Source organism: Saimiri boliviensis, chromosome 15, assembly GCF_048565385.1.
Source record: "Saimiri boliviensis isolate mSaiBol1 chromosome 15, mSaiBol1.pri, whole genome shotgun sequence".
In the NCBI taxonomy this organism is placed as follows: Eukaryota; Metazoa; Chordata; class Mammalia; order Primates; family Cebidae; genus Saimiri; species Saimiri boliviensis.
The window spans coordinates 58,827,421-58,852,384 of NC_133463.1; the positions used below are offsets into that span (position 1 = coordinate 58,827,421).

Consider the following 24,964-nt stretch of genomic DNA (forward strand, 5'->3'; position numbering starts at 1 on the left):
AAATGATCTGTTCTATATTCTTAACTTGTAATATTTTAGCCAAAGTATTTCCATAGATACTATCTTTTTGCCTTCATTTAGAGTATCTTTCTTCAATAAATATTCATACAGGATAAATCCTGTCAAGTAATTTGTCACTAATTACAATTCTTTTGAACATTTCACAAAACTTACATGATGTAAAATCATAGATCTTCTCAATTTCATTTTGTTTATGCAAAATATACATATATCCAACTAAAATAGAAGCTCTATCATAAGATTATTTACATAAGTTGTGATACTTAAAAGTACACGTTTTGAATTTCAAAAAATAAATCTCTTACATTGAGCTCAAAAAATTAATTTATTCAGGTCCTCTCTTGCTATGGAACAATAACTTTAAATGTCTCCCTGCTTGCAATGTTTCCAATGATTACAAAATGCTAAAAGCTTCAAACACTGGAATTTTTGGCAGTCCATTTGTGCACATATTGATTTAAATTTTCTAATTTTGAACACAATGCAAAGTTTAGAGGAGTCATTTCAAAATAAGTTCAATATCATTGTAGACACTTAAGTTAATTTGCAAAGTAGTAATTCAGAGATTGAAACACTTATGAAATGTGATTGATATCGAGTACAAAGGGAGACTACTGTAAGTGGTGCTAATATAATACTGCTTATATTAGATATGTTTCTATTTTTAATTCCAATTTCAATACAGCTCATTTGGATGCTGAAGAATTAGGACAGGCTTTGGCAAACTATAGTCCTCTGGCTAAATCCAAAGTGTTGCCTGTTTTAGTAAATACAGTTTTATTGGAACACAGCCATGCTCTTTTGTTTATTGATTGTCTATGACTGCTATTGCACTAAACAGTAGTTGCAATGAAGACCATATACCCTACAAAGCCTGAAATGTTCACTATCTGGCCCCTTACCAGACACAAATTTGCCAATTTCTGAATTAGGAATACACTACAACAAATTCCAAGTATATTTCTGTGTCATGCATTTTTTGTTATAATGGAGTGATAACATTATTTTTGCAATGATACTGTGATCCACCAAAATTTATATTCATATTTTCCCCTTGAAACAAATAATGTTATCTTTAATGGTGAATTTCTTTACTGAATTTACACTAGCATTCACAACTTAATGGAATAAACTCTTAAAGGTTTTACTTTGATTTCATGAAATGAATGAAAAAAGATAACCAGTTATGAGAATTAAATTTTCCACTTAAAGTAGCTGATAACTGTTAATGGAAACAGACTCAGGCAATTTCAATGATTCGAATGTTTACTAAAGGGTATTCTTGAAATCAGCTCCTGTGGAAGAGAAAAAGAAGCAGGATTGGGTAGATGGAAAAGTCAAGTTGTCCCAAAGACAACCTCTTTCCATCAGACTTATTCTGCTTTGGGTGGGTCAACAGGGCCGAACCTTTAAACTTCTGCTTGGTCAGTCATTCCCAGAAGAGTGTGACCTTGCCCAGGCAGCTCTCTGCAGCTGAGGCAATCCCTGAAGGGACTGACAGCTGTAAGTTGTCTGCCAGCAGCCTTTTTAGTAACTGAATCAACAAGTCCTTCCTTGAAGTGGGACCTAGAAGGTACATCACCATGTCCACTGCAGTCCACCCCTAGTACCATGCTGATTCACTTCTTCATATGTGTTTAGGAAGCAACTCCTTCAAGATTCTGGTGGGTCTCTCTTCCCAAGGGAAACTTAAAAGTGCAAGGTTAATGATACGAACTATAATTCTTCCAACTGAAGCTTATCTGAGTCTCTTTGTCTTCCTTCTCTTATTCATTACAAATTCCCCTCACTTTCAGATAGCACTTCTGTTGATCTTGGCTGGTCACAATGCTTCCTTAATGGCTGAGATTGCCTGAGAATTGTGAATTTTACATCAAAATTGGGCAAAAGGGTTCCAAGCCGTGCCCAAACAGGTCATTGAGGTGTTAATAATATTCCACCATTATTTAACAGCAGCCCTTCCTCCGGCTGATCAGAATCAATTATCTTCACCAACATGGTGACTTTTCTTCTTGTTTCATGACTCCTGGGTACAAAGAAATTCTCCAACATTAATCATAGCTTTTCTTTGCTCTCCGGCAGAAGTATTCTCCCTTAAGGGACCAGGACATATAAGCTTAAAGAGCCCAGAGTTCTGGGGGCAGAAGGCACAAATGCTCCAAGATGATCACTGGGAGTAAGAAAGGCTACTCCTGCTTCTACCCCTAGATTCATGGACCAATCTTTTTTGTTTTGTTTTGTTTTTGTTTTTGTTTTTTTGTTTTTGTTGAAGACATAGTTCCCTTATATAAAGATCTTTGATTCAAGTATGTATAATGACCTGTAAGATGGTGCTCCATCCTCAGTTATCACCTCTGAGCTGGCACTTAAGCTATGCTTCTAAAATACTGCTTCCAAAACTCTATCATGTGGCAGTTTCCAGATGCCATGGTATGTGATGTGACTAGTGGATTCCATGGTCATGGGCTTACTTCCTTATCTCCTTTTCTCTGATGGAATACTGTGCTGGTAAAGTCAGACACGCCATACGCCTCCAGAGAGTAGTGTCAGTTGAAACTCTGTGGCTTGAATAGGCAAACCTATACAGGGAGTGTATGTCTATCTTCACTTGAATAAATTACTGTCCCTTGCCAGGTGGAAAGAGCTCAACATAGTCCCCTTGCCACCAAGTGGCTAATTGGACTACTTGAGGGATAATGCCATGTGATATCATACGATATGATAATGTGATATGATATGATATTAACTGTTATCTTCTTTTTATACAGAAGTGGCGTCTTTGTCTGGGTAAATACCTGAGGTTCATGGTTTGTTTACTGTTGTTTACTGGTCTCATGCCAGGGAAATCAAGGGCACAAACACACAAGAAGTGAGTTTAAGAGTGGGGGTTTAATAGGCAAAAGAAAGAGAATAGAGAATAGCTTGCTCACTCGCTCTCTCTTGCGGATAAAGAGGGGCTTCCAAATGGATCTTCTGGTTTCATAGTGAAATACACGGGTTTTTATAGAGCAGCTTGAGGAGGCGGTGTCTGATTTACATAGGGCCCAAGAGATTGGTCAGTCCAGGTGTGATGTTTGCATAGCCCACAAAGAAGCTGGCCATCCCACTCTAATCTTTTGTTATGCAGATGGATTCTCTACCTGGCCGGCACCATATTGTCTGTTCCTTACTGTACATGTGGTTGACAAAGGGAGGATGGAGCCACCATGCTGAACATGCCTGGCCCACAGGTGACCTTTTCCTCTTGGCTCAGGTGCCACCATTTACCTATGCCAGGCTTTTAAGTAGCTTATCCATGTCTGCAGCTCGATTTTACAAGCTGCTCTTTGTTAGAAAAGAATTATTTGGGGGCTGCTTTTTATTAAAAGAAAAGTCTTGCCCAGGACTCTTTTCTCTCACGAACTGTCTAAATAATTTTTTTAGCTCCTGTATTCGTATTACTTGTAGTTTCTCTATGTTTGTTATTTACTGTTATTCTCCCATATGAACTTTAAGTTTCTTAATACTCTTGTATGCTCCAAAAGTCCTATTTAGCACAGTGCTGAATATATAATATGAAGATTCCACAAGCTCAGATTTCCTTTTTTTTTTTTTTTTTTTTTTGAGACGGAGTTTCGCTCTTGTTGCCCAGGCTGGAGTGCAATGGCGCGATCTCGGCTCACCGCAACCTCCGCCTCCTGGGTTCAGGCAATTCTCCTGCCTCAGCCTCCTGAGTAACTGGGATTACAGGCACACGCCACCATGCCCAGCTAATTTTTAGTATTTTTAGTAGAGACGGGGTTTCACCATGTTGACCAGGATGGTCTCGATCTCTCGACCTCGTGATCCACCCGCCTCGGCCTCCCAAAGTGCTGGGATTACAGGCTTGAGCCACCGCGCCCGGCCTCACAAGCTCGGATTTCTAAAAGGATTCCTATGATTCCACAGAGGATATTTACATGAGGCTTTTATTTAAAGGCAAATGCCACATCCAGTAGACAAAAAGAACATCAGCCAGCACTGGGAATCCAAAAGACATCAAGATGCTAGTTTATTAGGGTTCTTTTTCGTGTAGTAATGTGCTTCATCTCTGGATTGAACTGCCAAGATTTGTATGATGAATCTTAATTCAGGTGAAGTCAAGTTCCCAGCAGGATCTTTTATGTTCCTCTGGTCACAAAATGAATCCCAACTGTCTAACTGGTTGAAACAGCTAAAAGTGAACAGCAAACAAACCAGTCTTAGCTGTCCTCAGGGGAGTTTTGGACTTTAAATAGCACATCATAAGTCTCATTTCCCTTTCCTTGGTCAAGAGTCAAAGTCAGACATCCAGGCACCCCCATAATCAAGACAGTCACAGTTCTCCATACACAGGTTCTCAGCAAATGCTCGTTGGTTTATTAACAAGTTCAAATACTGAAAAGTATAATTTGATCACATTTCCAATCTGTCTTTGCCTACATAAAGCTATAACAAGTTATTTTTTTCATAAACTCTTAAAATACTTAGTTTCCTCAGGTAGAGAAAGGATAATTGATTTCTCATCCCAAATCTTGAATTATTTCTCTGTTGGCTCTCTTCTTAGAAAAGAATGAGTTTTTAATCTTGTTATATATATATTCCAGTTCACAAGACATGATTGTCTGTGTCTCTGTGAATGCTTCATTTTAATTCAATATATTCTTTTTAAAGTCTTAGATTATTAAAGACATAATAAGTGAATGGCCAGCATCCCAGCAGCAAAGTGCCTTCACTTAGAAGCTGAAATTAATTGAACTTGTCTTTTGTTCGAAGATGGTATTACTACCAAGAACATGCCACAGAGTGCATATTTACAGGGACTATAAATCCAGACACTTCATTGTTACCAATATATCAACCTGGTACGCGCATGGCCATTGGAGGGTTTGGTGGCCAAGAACAGTGTGCCCTAGAATCACATGTAGGCCAATAGACTAGAATATCTGTGAGGATAGAAGCCTCTGTCTCCTTCATGGTGTACCTTTGGTGCTTAGCGTAGTGATGGCACATAGTAGATAGTAATGTATACTTGTTGAATGAGTGAAGGATGAAGAAAACAAAATGAATAAAGACTCACAATTGTGACCTGTGTCCTCACTCAAGTTAAGGCCAGAGGTTTTAATTTTTATTTTCTTAGAGAGAACTTAACAAGGTTCAGATGGTCTTTTTATGGGACATTAGAACTGGTTTCAGAGGCACCCAGCCAATTCCTCCCCATAGATGGAGCTGTAATGGCATGACCATTCCCCACTTGTTAGTGGGGCCAGTTTCCAACTTTATTCAGGTTTTGGCAAAGGCATAACAAATGTGGAGATTGAAGAGATAATGATTTTGGCAAATAAAAGGATAAAGATAATATCTACTTAAAATGTAACCCAGAGCACCCCTCTCCCTGTCCTGACCATCCGATGGCTTTTTTTCATATGTATATTATAAAGTCCAGAGTTCTTACCCTGATCTACAAGACTCCATTCTGACCATATCTCCCGGAGCTCTTCCCTGTGCTCATGCACCCAGTTTCACTGGCCTTCTTGCTGCTTTTCAAACACACCAAGCCCACTTATATCAGAGCCTTTGACATGGGTACCCTCTGTCTGTATCACTTCCTCCAGGGCTCCCAGGCACTAGTTCCCTAGCTTCTTACAAACTCCTGCCCAAATGATACCTCCTCAGCGTGACCTTCTCTGAATTGGCATAGTACTTGTGATTCCTGGGCATTATGTTATAGATTTGTTTACTTAATAAGCATGTGAATTTCCCTTCAGAACTTATCAATGGCAGAAACTTTATTTTATGATGATGATGTTTTCCCTTTTGCTTGTTTTCTTTATGCTGTTTCTTTAGTTCTTAGAGCAATGGCTATGACATACCAGATACTCAATAAACACTTACTGAATAAATACATGAAAACTTGAAGAAATAGATGAATAAATGGCATGATTTGATGGGTTGGTTATAAAACAAATGAGAGAAAATTTCCCTTATTTCACATAAACACTAATATATTGAACTATGATAGCAAACATAAGAATAATAGGGGGAATTAAACATTTTTCTGTACTTTCTCTTTCTGCAGATATATCTGACCTTCATTTGTGCTTGGGTGTTGTACCTCTGGGGTAAATATTGGTGCACAGTTCTTGGTATAGTTCAGGCACCTGAGGCCAATTAACATTTTGTCTAATAATGCTGGTACAAAGTAGTAGATTTAGTAAAACAGTTTAAGGCAAGACATGCATGCCTTTTCTTGAGTGATAGTATTGAAAAATTAACAAGAAGTCAAATAACCGTGACCTGCCTTTTAGTGGGGGAGACAGTTCGGGGTTCAGGGTCAAAGGACAGAGGAAAACAAAGCAAGGACCCCTGGCTAAGCTGCCTTTCACTCTTCTCAGGAATTGGTCTAAAGCAGTGGTTAAGAAGGTGAGTGTAGAAATTGGGAGCCAACTCTTGGCTCTACTGCCCACCTATCGTGTTCTTATTAACAGGTTTTTGGCAATAGAGCAGCAATTTATATTTGCATAGTTGTTTGAAGAATTAGATGTGAGATAAAATATACAAAGCACTTCACAGGATTCCCCAGCAAATAGAAAGCTTTCAATAAACAGTAGCTTTTCTTAAAAAAGAAATAATAATAAAAGAAAATAAAAATATACCCCTAGTTAATTTGCTGTTGTTGAATATTTTTCCTTAAGGAAATCACTAAAATTTTACTGAAGAATAGAAGTACATTTGCACTGGGCAGTTATCAGAATCACTAAAAAGCAATAGTAAAAAAATTCAGCATTTTTTATGATAAAAGCAAATTACCAAACTATCCCACATTTATAAATCCCTTTTAGATATTACAAATACTTCACTTTGTTAAATATAAATAACAATGTTCCTTGAATTATTCTTCTTCAATAGATCATTGTTTCTGAAGCAGATATAAAGAATGAATAGTCAATTTAAACAAATAGTGTCTGCTCCTGCTGCCATTAAGAAAACATATAACACTGATTGAATCATGGTCTGTGGTAGGCATTATTGTAAATTATTTCATGAACTATTTAATTTAATCTTTACAGCAACCCTCCAAAAACTATTATTCCCATTTTAAAGTTAATTGAGGTATGAGAGAATTAAATGCTTTTCCCAAAATCACAAAGCCAGAAAGTTGTAGACATGAGATTTGAACCCAGGTGACCTTAGTATTCAATGTTGCCATGACCATAATACTTTATGCCTCTCAATGTGCTACAGGTACTCACCGCACAGGGCGTTATTTCTGCAAATTAGAGATGAGCCAAGTAAGACACAAGGGAAGGTGTGTTATTTCCCTGAAACAAATTAAGAAACAGATAGGAAAAATATAAATATCTGTATACATAGCAAAAAGGCATGACAGAAACCAATGCAGAAGGGCTAACAACTGATGAATAATACTGCAGTGGTTTTCAAGTTGGTTCAGTTTATATACATATATGTTGAATATGTTATATTTTTTAACATATTTAAAAATACATCGTTTTTGAGAAGGAAAAATACATATAAATAATATAAATACACAAATATTATCTCCAAAGTAGTATTAAACTGAAATTTAATTTATGGCACACTACTCAAAAGATTTTTTTGTTCAGTATTTAGGGTGTATATAGGTTTGGATGAAATAATGTGAAATTTTACATTGAAGAAAATTGCCAAAATAGTCAAAAAAAGAAATGAAATTGGGTTGAAGTCCTGCCTCACAAATAACAGAAAACACCAGAAAGCACTGTAATAGACTTGATGTTGTATTGACACAGTAATAAACATTAAATTAATAGGTCAGAAAAGAGGATCTAGAAATAGATTCTAATCTCTATGATGACTTAACAGGTCTATGTGACTAAGTTGGTAGTTAAATTGGGGTGGGAAGAGAATTAACAAATGATGCCATCTATCATCATTAGCCACGTGAGAGAAAATAAAATTATACTTCAAATGTGAAAATAAATTACCTGAGTTTAAAACTTATCTAAAAAATTAAAAAAAATCCTGCAAGAAAATAGAATGGACTTTATATAAAGATCAAATGTTAATGGAGACTTTCTAAATCAATTATGTAACCCCATAAGCTAGAAAATATAAGATAGAGATATGTGCTTCTCAAAAATGAAAAAAATGTATTTCATAGAAGACACAATAAATAGAAATAAGCAAATATATACATCTAGAAAAAATGCTGCAATACGGAGAATAAAGTTGCAGCATGACAACACATCTGTGTACCACACTATTTGCCTCCTAAGCACTTAGAAAGACTGCATTCTCAACTTTCCATGAAGTTCACCTGGGGCCATGAAACTGAATTCTGGCCTTTTGGATGTGGGCAGATATTATATAAGCCATTTTCTGGCCTTAAAAATACTCTGCTCTGTTCTTTTATTAGTTATTTTTTGCTAATTTAATTTAATGTTTACAACAATCCTACAAAATCTATTATCCCCATTTTCAAGCTAATTGAGGTATAAGAGAATTAAATAATCTTCCCCAAATTACAAAGCTAGAAAGTTGTAGAAATGAGATTTGAATCCAGGTAGATTTAAATGAAAAAAAAATTTTTGCTGTATTAACAAATAACCTTTAAACTTAGAGGCATGAAACAACACACATTTATTATTTCACAGTTTCTGCAGGTCAAGAATCTGGATGAGGCTTCACTGGGTCCTCTGGTCTGGCTTTGCAGGGGTCTCCCACTGGCTGAAGGCAGGTTTTTAGCTAGTGCTTTTACCTTCTCTGAAGGCTGGACTGGGGAAGATTTCACTTCTAAGTTTTTCCTTACAGCCTCCAGAGGGAGCATAGTCCCAGTGACACCTTGACTTCAGCCTAGTGATACTTATTTGGTCTTGTGGACTCCAGAAGTGTGAGAGAATAAATTTCTGTTGTTTTAGGTTACCTAGTTTATAGTAATTTTTTACAACAGTCACAGAAAACTAATATACAGGTAAAGAAAGACTCAAAGAGAATGAGAACAGTGATAGACTCTATGTCCCAGAGAGCACAGAGGAGGTTAGAAGGGACAGAATTGCAGAGAATATATGAAGTCATATGAAGCAAAATCTGGAACGATAAACCTGGGGTCCTTGACCTGCTGGTGTTACCAATTAAATAGGGATAAAGAGTTTGATGGGATTCGCCTTGATGAGCTAAGAGGCAGACTTGGAAGGTGTGTGTTGAAGGGAGGAAGTGGGTGTATGGCAATGACCTGAACACACAGAGAGATAACAGGCAGACACACAAAGGAAAAGCTATGAGGATGCAGTGAAAATGCAGCCACATAACAGCAAGGAGAGAGGCCTCAGGAGAAACCAAACATTCCACCATCTTGATCTTGGGCTTTGAGGCTCCAGAACTGGGAGAAAATACATTCTGTTGTTCAAACCACTCAGACTGGCATTTTGTTATGGCAACCACAGTAATTGAATGCCCCTAGTTTGATAAATGACTCTCAAGATCCTTACCATCATTTTTTTTTTTTTTTTGCATTAGGCCTTATCAAAGTAAAATTGCACCAGACAAAGTTAAGCAGAATAGGAAGATTCTTTTGAAGACTATTGCAATAAAGGTGAAAGACTGAATTCAATTATGTTGAGACGAATGGTGGGAGAAATGTTTAAGCCTTTGGGGTGAGCTAGTGGAAAAGAACTGAGGAACAGTAGGGAGAGGCTGATCGGTGGGATGTGTCCAGCATGATGGGTTATTCCAGGATTTGTGAAGTTATCTCTCTGTAATTAGGCCACCTGTGTTTGCTAATTGGCACCCACTGAAATTAGGCCCTTACTCTCCCATAGAGACAAGGAGTTAGGACTGCTAGCTCTCTCAGTATTTACATTTCAAAGAGATGGTTCTCAGCTCTTGAAGAAAGACATTCCTGGGTTGTAAAACTTAAAAGCCGCAGGGAAAAGATTTACATATGTTTCAAAGGGGCAGAGAAAGAAGTTACAATTGCTAGTTTTCTTAAGTAAGTGCTCTAAGAAAAAAGGTCTGAGTCTATAGTCAGAAAGAAAACTGTCTATCATCAAGTAGAGAGATTGTTAAAGCCATATTAGTCAACCTCTTTGTGATGGAACAGGCTGGCTCTTAGTCTTGGAAGGACAGCATGTTCCTAGTCATTGATTTGCCTGTGTACCTGCACAAATTGATGTCACCAGAAGACATTTTTACGGAATGAAGAGTCATCCCACAATACTGTACTTAGAAAATTCTAATCATTCCACAGAGACCAAGCAGGAGCAAACAGAAAGCATGAAATAACTCCACTATTGCCATTTTGGGCTTCCACAAATGGTGCCCTAGGCTGGATCTCATTAAATCTGAATCCCATTTCCCACCTCAGATCACTCAGAGCCCAGCAATTACCCAGTAAGTGCTTTTCAAAACAGCAAATGCAAGATTCATTTTCTTTTAAATCTTCCATCTGTTTCTTTGTTTTGAAATAGCTCTGCTTTGAAATTGGTGTGTCCACACATAACAGGTAGTGGTCTGTTTTCATTCTATTTCTTCTGTCCAGGTTGCCTAAAGACTGAGAGAAAATCCCCCTCTGCCTTTTAGGCCTGGGGAAGTGAGTGCTGGTGTGAGAGCATCCACAGGTAGACACAAAATTACCCTGTAACTGCTCTATACAAAACATCAGTGGAACTCAACTGCTAGAGAGGCACGTAATTGTGATCTGTGTTACAGGCTTGAGTAATAGCCCATGCTAGAATGTATACAAGCTGTCTTGTGCTCCCTAGAAATTTTCCAACCCTTTGCTAAATAAAGCTAAGTCTTCAGTTGTAAGTGAAAGGTCAAAGTTTCTTGCTGAACCTTGGGGGAGAGTTTGTTCTTTATAATCCAAGCTAGCTATACTAGCAATTTTCTCTCTTCTTAGGGTAAGGAAACAAGTGAATTAAATAGAATAACTTATTCTTCCTGAGTGGAATTACAAAGGCACAAAGTTTAATGCTGTGATCCTCGTCTGTGTGTCTGGTGGAGAGAAGAATATGGATTAAAAGGTAGATACATTAGACATTTAGATATATGCATAATCCTTTCTATTTTATAAATATATTCATTCTAATTGCTGACATTCTCTTAGGATAAAGGCATTCATGTTTTGCTTTGAATGTCACAGCTGGCTTTCTGCCTTTTAGGTAGATGCAATTTTGTTATCTCCAAGTATTTTGTAAGCAGAGGAGCAAAACAAACAAACAAAAAAAACGTGAAAGAGAGGTAGGAGTAGAATCGTGGCAACAGTTCATTCCCATATTGGGCCCTTGGGCCCAGACTGAAAACACCAGCACTGTGGGAGCATATACTCTCCACCACCCTCAATACCCCAAAACTTCTTAAATGACTTACACATTTCCCTTTTATTCTTTCTTTCTTTGTATCTTCCTTTTTTTCTCTTTCTCTTTTTCTTTCTTTTCTCTTTCTTTCTTTTCTTCTTTCTTTGCTTTCCTTCCTTCCTTCCTTCCTTTTCTTTCTTTCCTTCTTTATTTCTTTCATTACAGACTCTCACTCTGTTTCCCAGGCTGGAGTGCAGTGGTGCGACCTTGGCTCACTGCAACCTCCACCTCCTGGGTTCGATCCATTCTCCTGCCTCAGCCTCCTGAGTAGCTGGGATTACAGGTGTGCACCACCATGGCCAGCTAACACATTTCCCTTTTCCTGCTCAAGTTAACTGCTACTTCTGAGTTACCCTTTATTTGTCTCTTACTCTTTCACATATTTTTAATATTAAATGATTTTGGAGATAACAGGCCTTGTTGACTGAATGATTGGAGGCAAGCACAGCATTCATTTCACTAATACAACCAAGTCAGAGCATTTCTAATCTTTACAAGGTCCACTGCCTCAAATCCAGATGGTGATTTTGTTCCTCCACAGACCTGTATGACAAGCATAATCATTCAGCAGACATTCACTGAGCACCTCCAATGTACATGGTACTGGAGATACAGCACTGAGTATATACAGACAGGGCCTCTCTTGCAAAGAGCTTCCAGTGTTTCAAAAAAAGCAAGTCATTACAGTAAAAAATAGAAAAGGTCTAAGATTCCTTCCAGGTGATCTAACCTAGTTTTGGTTGAGTGGAGTTAAAAGATGAAGAGCCTGGATGTAGTGACATTTAATCCAAGAATTAAAGAGGAATTAGCCATATGAAGTAATGTGGGAAAGGGAGCCCAGTAAAGAGAATAGCATGCAAAAGTCTGGACTCTAGAGGTCAGAGAAAGCCTGACTTTGGGGGGAAATTGAAAGAAGCTCACTATGGCTAGAGAAAAGAGGAAGAGAGTGACAGACACAGAGACAATAAAGACGAAAACAAGTCTGAAGAGCTAAATGCAGGGAAATTTCTAAATAGCTATGTAAACCTGTCCAAGGAGTTTGGGAAATCTCTTTAGTAAACAGCAACCAGCAGAAAATAGATGTTCCATGAGGATGCTCCTAGTCACCAAAAAGCAACAACAACAGAACACTGAAAAAAAAACAAACAAAACCAAGTTCTCAGAAGTGATCGACTCTGACCTACAACGGACCCATGTATGATCCTCAACATGTTGCCTCTTACCGCTATTCTGCCAAGAATCCATTCTAGAAGAGAAAATGAATAGAAATATTTAACAATGTTATAAATCTGTAATTAAAGAGTAAAATTAGCTGGATAAAGCAAAAACAGCATGTCCAAGCTGTGCTCTTTTATATAGAGCTGGCCTCTCTGCAGTGTCCTCAGCCCAAAATTAGCTCACCTGTCCTGAGGATCATTGCTAGCCATTGCCACATCTTTCTACAAATTAGAAAAAGGGGTATAACCCCTCCTCTGAAGATTCTTGGCACGAGGGTTCAAGGCTTGACCAGGAGAATAGATAGATTTAATCTGTTATACCTCCTAATCCCCCGACCCAGCCTTGAACCTGAATGACTTAGGCAGCAGCTGTGTACACACAGACACAGCTTGCCTTCTGCTTTAACTTTATCTGTCGCATGTCCTGAAATTCTACCTACTGGGTGTAAATTTGGGAGGATAATCATTTTTTACAGAAGTGAAAAACGGTTAGCTGGTAAAATCAGATAGTTCACTTTACTACCAATTAATTCAACCGTCTTGCTTCTCCCTAGTTGAGAAGAGTAGCACTGAGGAAACAAGAGTTTGACTTGACAATGAAGGAAAGGTGAGTCATCATCATGGTAAAGCATGACGGCTTCCGTGGGAGAGACAGGGAGAAGGGGGAAACTTACCAGGATTATATGGAGTGTTTTATTAAAAAAGCAATATGTGAAGCCTGGGAAAAGAAATATTAGCAGTAGTTGAGAAGTGCTGAGTGGAAAATGTAAAAGGGCCACATTTAAACTTGAACTATTTTAACATTTTTTCTCAGCTGATTCTGCCCTAGAGGATCATGGTGCTCTCTCTCCAGAATGTAGACCTCAGAGCAGCACTATTCATCCTGCAGTTCAGGGACTTTGTGAGTTTTATTGATTTTATTTTTTCCCTTTTGGCTGAACTGGAGACCTAATCAACATGGCTAATATTGCTTCTGTGGGCAGGTGTGCTTGGAATTCCAAATGAAAGAATAAGTCTGTATGTATACTTGGAGCCACCTTACATAGAGATCAAGGAATAATTTTTTTAAAAAAGTGACTTCTACCTGGTGTGTCTTACCGTTATATTTCAATAGATTAAACAAAATCATGGAAGCGAAAAAAATAGAATTTTTTTTGGATTATAGCCTGTGTAAAGCAGGTTGCATGGCAACCAACTAAACTGAATTTAGTAGATTTAAAACATGTGCTGATTAATGTCAGGGGTTCACAGGCACAGACACAAAGCTGATTGCTTCCTAACAATTTCACTATGATAGTGTTATTGGAAGGCATATTTGAAATTTAATACATTGAGATTTTTAGAAAAGCCACTTGTGCTGCAGTTTTCCAGTGAAATTCAAATTGATTCAACTTCAATCATGTCATACCATCAAGCAGACACTATGTCAGGTGTTTTATGCATGTCATCTTATTTCACCTCCAAAATAACTCTTTCACTAGTCAAATGTGGAAACTGAGGCACAGGTGTAAGGTTATGCAGCTCATAGGTGATGGATACAAATCCTGGCTTAGGTAGCTCCATAATCCTTACTTTTTCATGCCATTTTGTTTTCTTTTCTCCCCAGGAATTCCTTAAATGCTTACACACACCACATACATTCACACACTTTGTCCTAACTTCACTCTCACAGGATAACTCTGGTGAACATATAGTTATTTACACTTTATACAATTAGGAAGGTGAAGTTCAGTAATGTCAAGTGCATTCTGAAGGTCATACATTGAGTACATGGCAGGTCATATCACGAATTTAAAGCCAAGTTTCCAAAATCCAACTTTAATCTTTCTACTCCCCAACAGCTTCCTGTAAAGATGTTCTATCCTGAATTCCTCAGCACATCATTATCCCACTTGAAATAAAATTGGCCCTCTGTCACTTTTGAAACTTACGTGTCTCTTGACCTCACCTCAAAAATCAAGTTCTTTTATCTCTACACTGGTAGAAAAATAATCTTAGCTACTAAACAAAACAGGGTATTGATGGTTTATTAGTGAATTCATTCACTACAGCTGGTACATGCATGTTTCCTAGGAGAGAGCAGAAGACAGAGTCCCAATCCACTGCCATGACCCTCTCTTGTTAGAACAGTAGCCATTGAGGCAGTTAGCAAAGGAGATATACATTTAAGCAAAACAGACTTTACCACTTATATCTAAAATCATATAAGTAATCAAACCCAGATTATGCATGGATATTTTGGTAGAAGATTCCTGTGGAATATATTCACATGATCACATTACATAACCGTAGACTGAAACACCAATAGAAAAGATCTCGTGAACCTACAACGGATCTGGAACATTCCTTGACTCTAAATTTTTTCTCTTTTTCTTTAGAGGAACATGACACTATGGTTAAAGGCAGGAATGTCTTACATACAGGTAATATCTGAGAGAAAACATATAGAAGTGCTATTGAGCAGGGTGACAGTCCTTAATTGTGGCACCTATTTAAAACCCAAAATAAAATGCTATCTATAGAAGGCATAGTAATTTCCACGTTTAATTAAGCAAATACAGATAATTCCCAAAAATGTTGAAAGGAAAAATGGTATTTCTTTGGCACTAGCCATACGTACTCAATTTCTTAGATTGCTTCTATAATAAAGTTAATGATATTTTCATCTTGTTGGTTGGATTTTAAAAATTGGCCTATATCCACATTTAAACCAATCACTCTGGCTAATAGAAAGCTGGTGCCCTGATAGGCCCAGGCTGGGTCATTTTAACGCTAAGTGTGGATGTTGGTATCAACCTGAGTGGAACCACAGGGACTGAGAAAAGGAGACGGTAGTTTCTCAAAGAAATGTTGTGGAGATGAAAAATCAACTAAGCTACCATAAGTACTCTTTCAAAAATACTGCATAGATTGATTAATTGAAAAAATCCACTTAATACAGAGGAAAAAATAAAACATAAAATAAATTAGAATATATTATGGAAACATCTATCAAATGCATAGCTGTTGATTGAACTATTAGTAAGGTGGCTTTGATAGTGTGCAGAGATTTAGGGGTAGACCAAAGAAAGCAAGGAACACTTTTTTCTCTGAAGCACATTTAATAACTGTCAGATTGTGTTGAACAGGTTGGCAGGAGAGAGTTTGATTGAACAAGCTTTGATTAATGCAGTGACGGCACAGCCATGAGTAGGAAGAAACTGCCTGAGCAACACTTCGCGGGTTTGTATGACACCTGTGGGACTTACTTCAGAGCCTATAATGCCAGAGAAAAGCATGTGTCCAGAGATTATTTTATTTTTTATTAGACTTTTAAGCTCTGGAATACATGTGCAGAGTGTGCAGATTGGTTACATAGGTATAAATGGTGTTTTGGTGGTTTGCTGCACCCACCTATCAATTGGTCATTTACATTAGGTATTTCTCCTAATGCTCTCCTTCCTCTTGCCACCACCCTCCTATAGGCCCCAATATGTGATGTTCCCCTCCCTGTGTCCATGTGTTCTCATTGTTCAACTCTCACTTATGAGTGAGAACATGTGGTGTTTGGTTTTCTGTTCCTGTGTTAGTTTACTGAGAATGATGGTTTGCAGCTTCATCCATGTCCCTGCAAAGGACATGAACTCCTTCTTTTTTATGGCTGCATAGTATTCCACTGTGTATATGTGCCATATTTTCTTTATAATTTAACATTGATGGGCATTTGGGTTGGTTTCGAGTCTTTGCTATTGTGAATAGTGCTGCAACAAACATATGTGTGCATGTATCTGTATAGGAGAATGACTTATAATCCTTTGGGTATATACCCAGTAATGGTATTGCTGGGGCAAATGGTATTTCTAGTTCTAGATCCTTGAGGAATTGCCACACTGTCCTCCACAATGGTTGAACTAATTTACACTCCCATCAACAGTGTAAAAGCATTCCTATTTCTCCATATCCTCTCCAGCATCTGTTGTTTCTTGACTTTTTAATGATTGCCATTCTAACTGGCATGAGATGGTATCTCATTGTGGTTTTGATCTGCATTTCTCTATTTACCAGTGATAATGAGCTTTTCTTCATGTTTGTTGGCTGCAGAAATGTTTTCTTTTAAGAAGTGTCTGTTCATATCCATTGCCCACTTTTTGATGGAATTTTTTTTTTTTTTTTTTTTTTTTTTTGTAAATTTGCTTAAGTTCCTTGTAGATTCTGGATATTAGCCCTTTGTCATATGGATAGATTGCAAAAATTTTCTCCCATTCCATAGGTTGCCCATTCACTCTAATGATAGTTTGTTTTGCTGTGCAGAAGCTCTTTAGTTTAATTAGATACCATTTGTCAATTCTGGCTTTTGTTGCCATTGCTTTTGGTGTTTTAGTCATGAAGACTTTGCCCATGCCTCTTTCCTGAATGGTATCACCTAAGTTTTCTTCTAGGGTTTTTATGGTTTTAGGTCTTACGTTTAAGTTTTTAATCCAGGTCTGCTGCAGGTCTGCTGAAACTTGCTGGAGGTTCACTCCAGACCCTGTTTGCCTGGGTATCACCAGCAGAGGCTGCAGAACAGCAAAGATTGCTGCCTACTCCTTCCTTTGGAAGCTTTGTCCTGGGGGGCACCTGCCAGATGCCAGCCAGAGCTCTCTTGTATGAGGTGTCTATCAACCCTGCTGGGAGATGGCTCCTGTTAGGAGGCATGGGAATCAGGGACCCACTTGAGGAGGCAGTCTGTCCCTTAGCAGAGCTCAAGCACTGTGCAGGGAGATTTGCTGCTCTCTTCAGAGCCAGCAAACAGGAACATTTAAGACTGCTGTAGCTGCACCCACAGCCACCTCTTCTCCCAGGTGCTCTGTCCCAGGGAGATGGGGGTTTTAGCAATAAGTCCCTGACTGGGGCTGCTGCCTTTCTTTCAGAGATGCTCTGCCCAAAGAGGAGGAGTCTAGAGAGGCAGTCTGGCTACAGCAGCTTTGTGGCGCTATGGTGGGCTCTGCCCAGTCCAAACTTCCCAGCAGCTTTGTTTACATGATGAGGGGAAAACCACCTATTCAAGTCTCAGTAATGTCAGATAACCCTTCCCCCACCAAGCTGGAGTGTCTCAGGTTGACTTCAGGCTGCTGTGCTGGCAGCAAGAATTTCAAGCCAGTGAGCCGGGCGCAGTGGCTCACGCCTGTAATCCTAGCACTTTGGGAGGCTGAGGTGGGTGGATCACCTGAGGTCAGGAGTTCAAGACCAGCCTGGCCACCATAGTGAAACCCCATCTTTAAAAAAAAAAAAAAAAAGAATTTCAAGCAAGTGGATCATAGCTTGCTAGGCTCCATGGGGGTAGGATCCACTGAGCAAGACTGCTTGGCTCCCTGGCTTCAGCCCCCTTTCCAGGGGAGTGAATGGTTCTGTCTCACTTATGTTCCAGGCGCCACTGGGGTACAAAAGAAAATCCTGCAGCCAGCTCAGTGTCTGCCCAAACTGCCATCCAGTTTTGTGCTTGGAACCCAGGGCTCTTGTGGTGTAGGTACCCAAGGGAATCTCCTGGTCTGTGGTTTGTGACTGCTGCGGGAAAAGTGTAGTATCTGGGCCAGATAGCATCGTTCCTCATGGCTTCCCTTGGCTAGGGGAGGGAGTTCCCTGACCCCTTGTGGCAATGTCCTACCCCTGTTGGCTCCCCCTCCATGGGCTGCACCCACTGTCTAACCAGTCCCAATGAGATTAACATATATGCCATAAATATAACTGTAGACTGAAACACCAACAGAGCCAGGTCTCATGAGCCTCCAACAGATCTGGAACATTCTGGTACCCTCAATCTAGGTACCTCAGTTGGAAATGCAGAAATCACCTGCCTTCTGCATTGGTCTCACTGGGAGCTGCAGACTGGAGCTGTTCCTATTAGGCCATCTTGCCCCAGTCATCCCAAGAGATAATTTTAAATTGAGAAAAAGCTGATTCAATATATGGGAATCATTTATTAGAATGAATCATTTCCAAGGCCCAGAATATGGCCCCATTAACTTCTAACTGGCTAGTGGCTTCTTTTTCAGATATAACCTGTGCTAACCATCCACCTTAAGAGAGCAAGAGGCTTAGGGATGGTCTACCCCAGCTGAGGCACTGGCAGTTAAAATTGACTTTCATCTGTAGAGCAGACAGAAAAGTAGAACTAGAGTTGTATTGTGGACAAGAGCAAGTTTACACAAAAACACGATGAAGACCTAAATCTGGATATAAGGCAGTGACCAGATCTGAAGAAGAGCTCACCAACAATGGGCAGAAAAGAGAGGCAGGGAAGATTTGGGGAGAATATCCTGACTAGATGCCCTGAGCCCATGGAGCCTGGGAACAGAAACCCTTTTGTTAAGAACCTATTGCCCTATGCTTATTAGCTTTGAAGAGCACTGAGTCTACGGTCTTCTTCAGAAAGCCTTCCCAGCCTGTTAACCACAAGGAGACATGAGATTCCTTGATTTCAGTGTCACCCACCCTATAAGTGACACAAGGAAGAAAGAACCTCAAAGTGAAGTTAGCGTCGTGGCCACAAGAAAGAAGAGAATAGATCATGGACCTAAATAAATAAATACCACAAAACAGTTGCCCTTTGGATGGTTTTACTAACCACAGGCAGAAAATGGCCTGCATTAAAAAAAAAAAAAAGTGGTATTTCTTATCTAAAAAAAAAAAAATGAGTGGTATTTCTTATCTACTAGATATATCTAAATACTTATGTAACCCTGTAGTGCGTAGTGGGCTATGTGTAGTGATGGAACTCTGTCATCTTACTCTTTGATTTACAAACGTTTCCAAAAGATAAAGAAGGAACCAAGCGCCATCAAGAGATGTTTTGCCATTGAGTACATGTGGACACAAGGAAGGGAACAACAGACATGGGGCCTACTTGAAGGTGAAGGGAGGGAGGAGGGTAAGTATTGGAAAACTACCTATCAGGTACTATGCTTATTACATGGGTGATGAAATTATCTGTACACCAAGCTTTTGTGACATGAAATTTAGCTAATAACAAACATGCACATGTACCTTTGAACCCTGAAACAAAAAAAAGAAATAATAATTAAAGTTTTAAAAAAAGGGATGTCTCGCTTTGTTTCCACAGGTTCTCTCTTCTCCTAGGGGCATTACCAATACCTCCAAGTATGACTTGCCCAGATGAAAGGAATTTAAATAACTCAGCCCACCTGGAATAGAATCAGAAAGCAAGCCAAGAAGAAAAGCAGAAGTAATGTTTACAAGGGCCTCTCAAGCAAATAAGTGGGTGGGGAGTAAGACGGGCAAGAGTTAAGAGAGAGGCTGCAGTGGGAATGTGATTTTGAAAGAGAAAATTGTAACCAGCGATGATGAGCTTTTTTTCATATGTTTGCTGGCTGCATAAATGCCTTATTTTGAGAAGTGTATGTTCATATTGTTTGCCCACTTTTTGATGGGGTTGTTTCAAAACCACATTGAGATACCATCTCACACCAGTTAGAATGACAATCATTAAAAAGTCAGGAAACAACAGATGTTGGACAGATGTGGAGAAATAGGAACACTTTTACACTGTGGTTGGGAGTGTAAATTAGTTCAACCATTGTTGAAGACAATATGGCAATTCCTCAAGGATTTAGAAATAAAAATACCATTTGCCCCAGCAATCCCATTACTGGGTATACACCCAAAGGATTACAAATCATTCTACTATAAAGATACATCCATACTTACGTTTATTGTGGCACTGTTCACAATAGAAAAAGACTTGGAACCAACCCAAATGCCCATCAATGATAGACTGGAAAAAGAAAATGTGATACATATACACTATGGAATACTATGCAGCTATAAAAAAAGAATGCATTCATGTCCTTTGAAGGGACATGGATGAAGCTGGAAACCATCTTTCTCAGCAAACTAACACAGAACAAAAACCAAACACTGCATGTTCTCATTCATAACTGGGAGTTGAACAATGAGATCACATGGACACAGGGAGGGGAACATCATATACCAGGGCCTGTTGGGGGTGAGGGGCTGGGGAGGGATATAAAGGGGTAGGAGGATGGGGGAGGGATAGCATTAGGAGAAATGCCTAATGTAGATGGTAGGTTGATAGATGTAGCAAACACTGTGGCGTGTGTGCACCTTTGTAACAAACTTGTACATTCTTCACATGTACCCCAGAACTTAAAGTATAATAAAGAGAAAATTGTGAGAACATTAGGCTTTTTATCTTTTATTTTTCATTTATATATATATATATATATATTTTATTGCACTTTAGGTTTTGGGGTACATGTGAAGAACATGAAGGATTGTTGCATAGGTACATACATGACAATGTGGTTTGCTGCCTCCATTCCCATCACCTGTATCTGGCATTTCTGCCCTTGTTATCCCTCCCAACTCCCTACCCCTCACTGTCCCTCACCTAGTCCCCTCCAAAAGACCTGAGTGTGTGATGCTCCCCTCCCTGTGTTCATGTGTTCTCATTGTTCAACACCCACCTATGAGTGAGAACATGCAGTGTTTGATTTTCTGTTCTTGTGTCAGTATGCTGAGAATGATGGTTTCCAGATTTAACCATGTCCCTGCAAAGGACACAAACTCATCGTTTTTTATGGTTGCATAGTATGCCATAAAAATGTGTATATGTGTTACATTTTCCTTGTCCAGTCTATCATCAGTGGGCATTTGGGTTGGTTCCAGGTCTTTGCTATTGTAAACAGTGCCACAATGAATATACGTGTGCATGTGTCTTTATAATAGAACAATTTATAATCCTTTGGATATATACCCAGTAATGGGCTTTTTATCTAAGCCCAATGAGCCCTGCTAGTAATAGCAAAAGCTGGTTTTTAAGATATTCAAAGGGAGATTCTACAAGTTTTCTCTAAAATATTTACAAGAGGTGCTCGAAGAGATTATAACCAGGTATAAGAGCAGAATCAATAGGGAAAAATGGTATACGTGGAAAAAGCACAGCAAATTATGCCTGAAGGATGAAGATAACATGAGCAAAGAACTTAGCCGTCGAAACCACTGAGCAATAGAACAACCTAGTAAAAAATGAACAGTAGCTAAACTTTAACTCAAAAATATAAATTCATTTTTTAAAGGTCTCTGAAATTGAACTATAGTTTTAGTTTAACCGTAAATCATACAGAACATTTTATTCATCTTAGTTTTCTTCTGCTATTCTTAAGTGATTTATTTTCTTCAAAAGTTACACATAAAGAACCATGACTACGTATTCTTTGAGGCAGAAATACCTGACTCATGCCAGACCTGTTGCAGAAACACCTGAGTCATGCCTGATCTGATGCACTTTATTGTTTACCTGACTCCCAAGAAGGGAGAAATTATAGCTTCCATTTAGTTTATTCACTTTTATATACTATATAGAGAGAGGTGAAGAGAGGCAATAAATTATTGCAGAATAAGAATGACGATAACAGTAAAAATACAGGGTAGACTTAATTTGTGAGCCTACATAGATATAACATTCTATCCAGACTAAATTTTCTACGTAGTTGAAAATCCATGCTAAGAAATCTTTAACAAGTAAAACTCTAAAACTCTATTACTACCTACAGATATCAGCTCTGGTATTTATAAAAATCTTTCACATAGGTTTCTCCCTCTTGAAAAAGCAAATAGTATAAGTGTAAAGAAAAGGATACGTAGAGCAGAGAAAAAGGATAGGGGAAACGGTCACTGTTCTAGAAAATTCTTCCTATGACACAGCAACACAGATATTGGCCTTTTGCCAATTGGGAGACTAGGGTCCCCACTGCTTACTGGTGTGAATTGCAGGCATATTAATAAATGTGGAGACATGCTGCCTTGTACGGTAAATGCATTCAGAAATGAAAGCATCATGCCCTGGAATTCTACTCCTTCTTCCAATAGAGCTTTGAAAACTCATGCGCTCTACATTTCTTCATTGGCATAAAAGAAGCATCTACCTCTCATCTACCTCCAAGATGTGTTTTCAGAAATAACCAGCAAATCTATTTGCTCCCCACAAGTGAAATGTGATAAAAACACTAGTAAGACTAAGACTTCGGTTTTTCTTCTTCTGAAAAATGTTTTGTTATGTTATTGAAAAACAAGACCACATACGGTCCTCATTTAAAGTTAATTATCAAAGTATCTGTCAAAACGTCAGGAAGCAACAGATGCTTGTGTGGCTGTAGAGAGAAATAGGAACACTTTTACACTGTTAGTGGGAATGTAAATTAGTTCAACCATTGTGGAAGAAAGTGTGGCAATTCCTCAAGGATCTAGAACCAGAAATACCATCTGACTCAGGAATCCCATTACTGGGTATATACCCAAAGGATGGTAAATCATTCCACTATAAAGACATATGCACACGTAGGTTTATTGCAGCACTACTTTCAATAGCAAAGACTTGAAACCAACGCACATGCCCATCAATGATAGACCGGATAAAAAAATGTGGTACATATACACCATGCAATACTATGCAGCCATAAAAAAGAATGAGTTAATGTCCTTTGCAGGGACATAGATGAAGCTGGAAGCCATCATTCTCAGCAAACTAACACAGAACAGAAAGCCAAATGCTGCATGTTCTCATTCATAAGTGGGAGTTGAAAAATGAGAACATATGGACACAGAGAGGGGAATATTACACACTGGGGCTGTTGGGGAAGAGGGGACAAGGGGAGGGAGAGCATTAGGAGAAATACATAATGTAGATGATGGGTTGATGGGTGGGTGCAGCAAACCACCATGGCACATGTATACCTATGTAGCAAACCTGCACATTTTGCACATGTATCCCAGAACTTAAAGTAAAAGTTAATAAAATAAAATAAAATAACAAAGTATTATAAGTAAGTTCCAATTTCCAAATAAATAAGAGTGAAGTTTAGCAGCTTTAAATATAAACATCTGACATTTAATTTGCAGTTTTACATGGTGACAGATTTTGCAATATCCTTGGACTTCTTTAGCCTTTTATTAATGTAAGCTATAGAAACAAACTGTAGCAACGTATTGAAACTTATTTATTGGTTTAGGATAATAGCATTGCACAATCATGCACAACACATTCTCATTTTAGACCTGGTGAAAAGTGAATGATTACTATCAAGATAAATTATGTCCTATGCTTGGCAGAAATTAGATGAGAGAGTTATAAGAAAAACACACACACATAAAATTTGTCTTCAAATATAGTTCACTGTTTTTGTTTTTCTTATCATAACTTCAGTGGTAGCTATTAGAAATTTAAAATATATACCAGAACCTTATAAAGAGCTTATAAAACATTCTCTTTCAGATGACTAGAAAATACTTGCTATTTTTAACTCATAGTTTCTAAGCAAAAATAATCTCATCAATCTGCAGAAAAATAAAATGTATGAGTTTGTTCTTACTACTGTGAGCAAAGAGAAAATAGATGCATTTTAACAAAATGTAGATTTCAAGGTATAGCATTAAAATAAAGAGGAAAATAAGCAAAAATTGTTGATCTTAGTTTCCCTCAAGGCTTCTCTTATGTTCTTGTTTACTATTTCTGCAAAAAAATAATTTATGCAATTAACACTGACAAAATATGTTCCTATAAAAAATTATACCCAGTTCCCATCTGCTGTAGAATTTTAATCCTTAAGATGAGCTTAATAAATCAACATATTTAAATAAAATAATCACTGATATAAATGAGTTTCTCTGCTGAGGGATATTGTGTGACTCAGTGAAGAGTTAGTAGTGTTATGTCTTAGGTGTAATTTTTATAAAAGAGAAAGATGAATCATATTTTTTGGTTTTTAATTTCTTATTTTCTGACTAAGAACATGTAGACAAAGCTTTTTTAAAATGAGTTGAAACAGTGACATGCATAGACAGAGTCTAAATGATATGACGATTTTCTTTTCCTGAAGACCTTCTAAAATAATGGAATTCTCTGCAATAACAAGGGATATTTATAACTTTTACCATCTAGACTGGAACAAAAGTGGACAGATAACTATTGACACTTTCATTTTATATAGTTTATCATTTGCAATATATTTGGTTCTTGTGTTGTTGAAGAAAGTTTAGGTTTGATATATTGAACTCTATTTTATGCTTGAGCACCAACTCTGCACAAAATCAGATGGATTTATCACTGATATGAAACATCTCAAACTCTGTAGACAATTGGGCAAAGAAAATAACTGAACCAACTTGGCCATCTATGATATACTCATAAACACCATGGTAAAATTCTGGATAATGCCTAGCACACTGTTTTCAGTATTGATAGAGTATTTTTTTTTCGAACGGAGTTATATTCAACAATAGTTACAGATATTTAGACACAACTATTATGATCCACAATCCAAGCTCTAAGTATCTCAAGTCACATTATCTACTGTGAACTAAAGTTAAGAAGTTTTTAAA

The 24,964-nt window shown here is 38.1% G+C and overlaps 1 long non-coding RNA gene across 1 annotated transcript in view; it reads right to left on the minus strand.

Annotated features, from left to right (window-relative positions):
* The window catches only part of LOC141581480 (uncharacterized), a 239,668-nt gene that overhangs the window by 117,520 nt on the left and 97,184 nt on the right, over positions 1-24,964 (minus strand). The window contains exon 2 of the long non-coding RNA XR_012514146.1: positions 7,272-7,340. This is a non-coding gene — a long non-coding RNA (uncharacterized LOC141581480). The remainder of the gene's footprint in view (positions 1-7,271; positions 7,341-24,964) is intronic.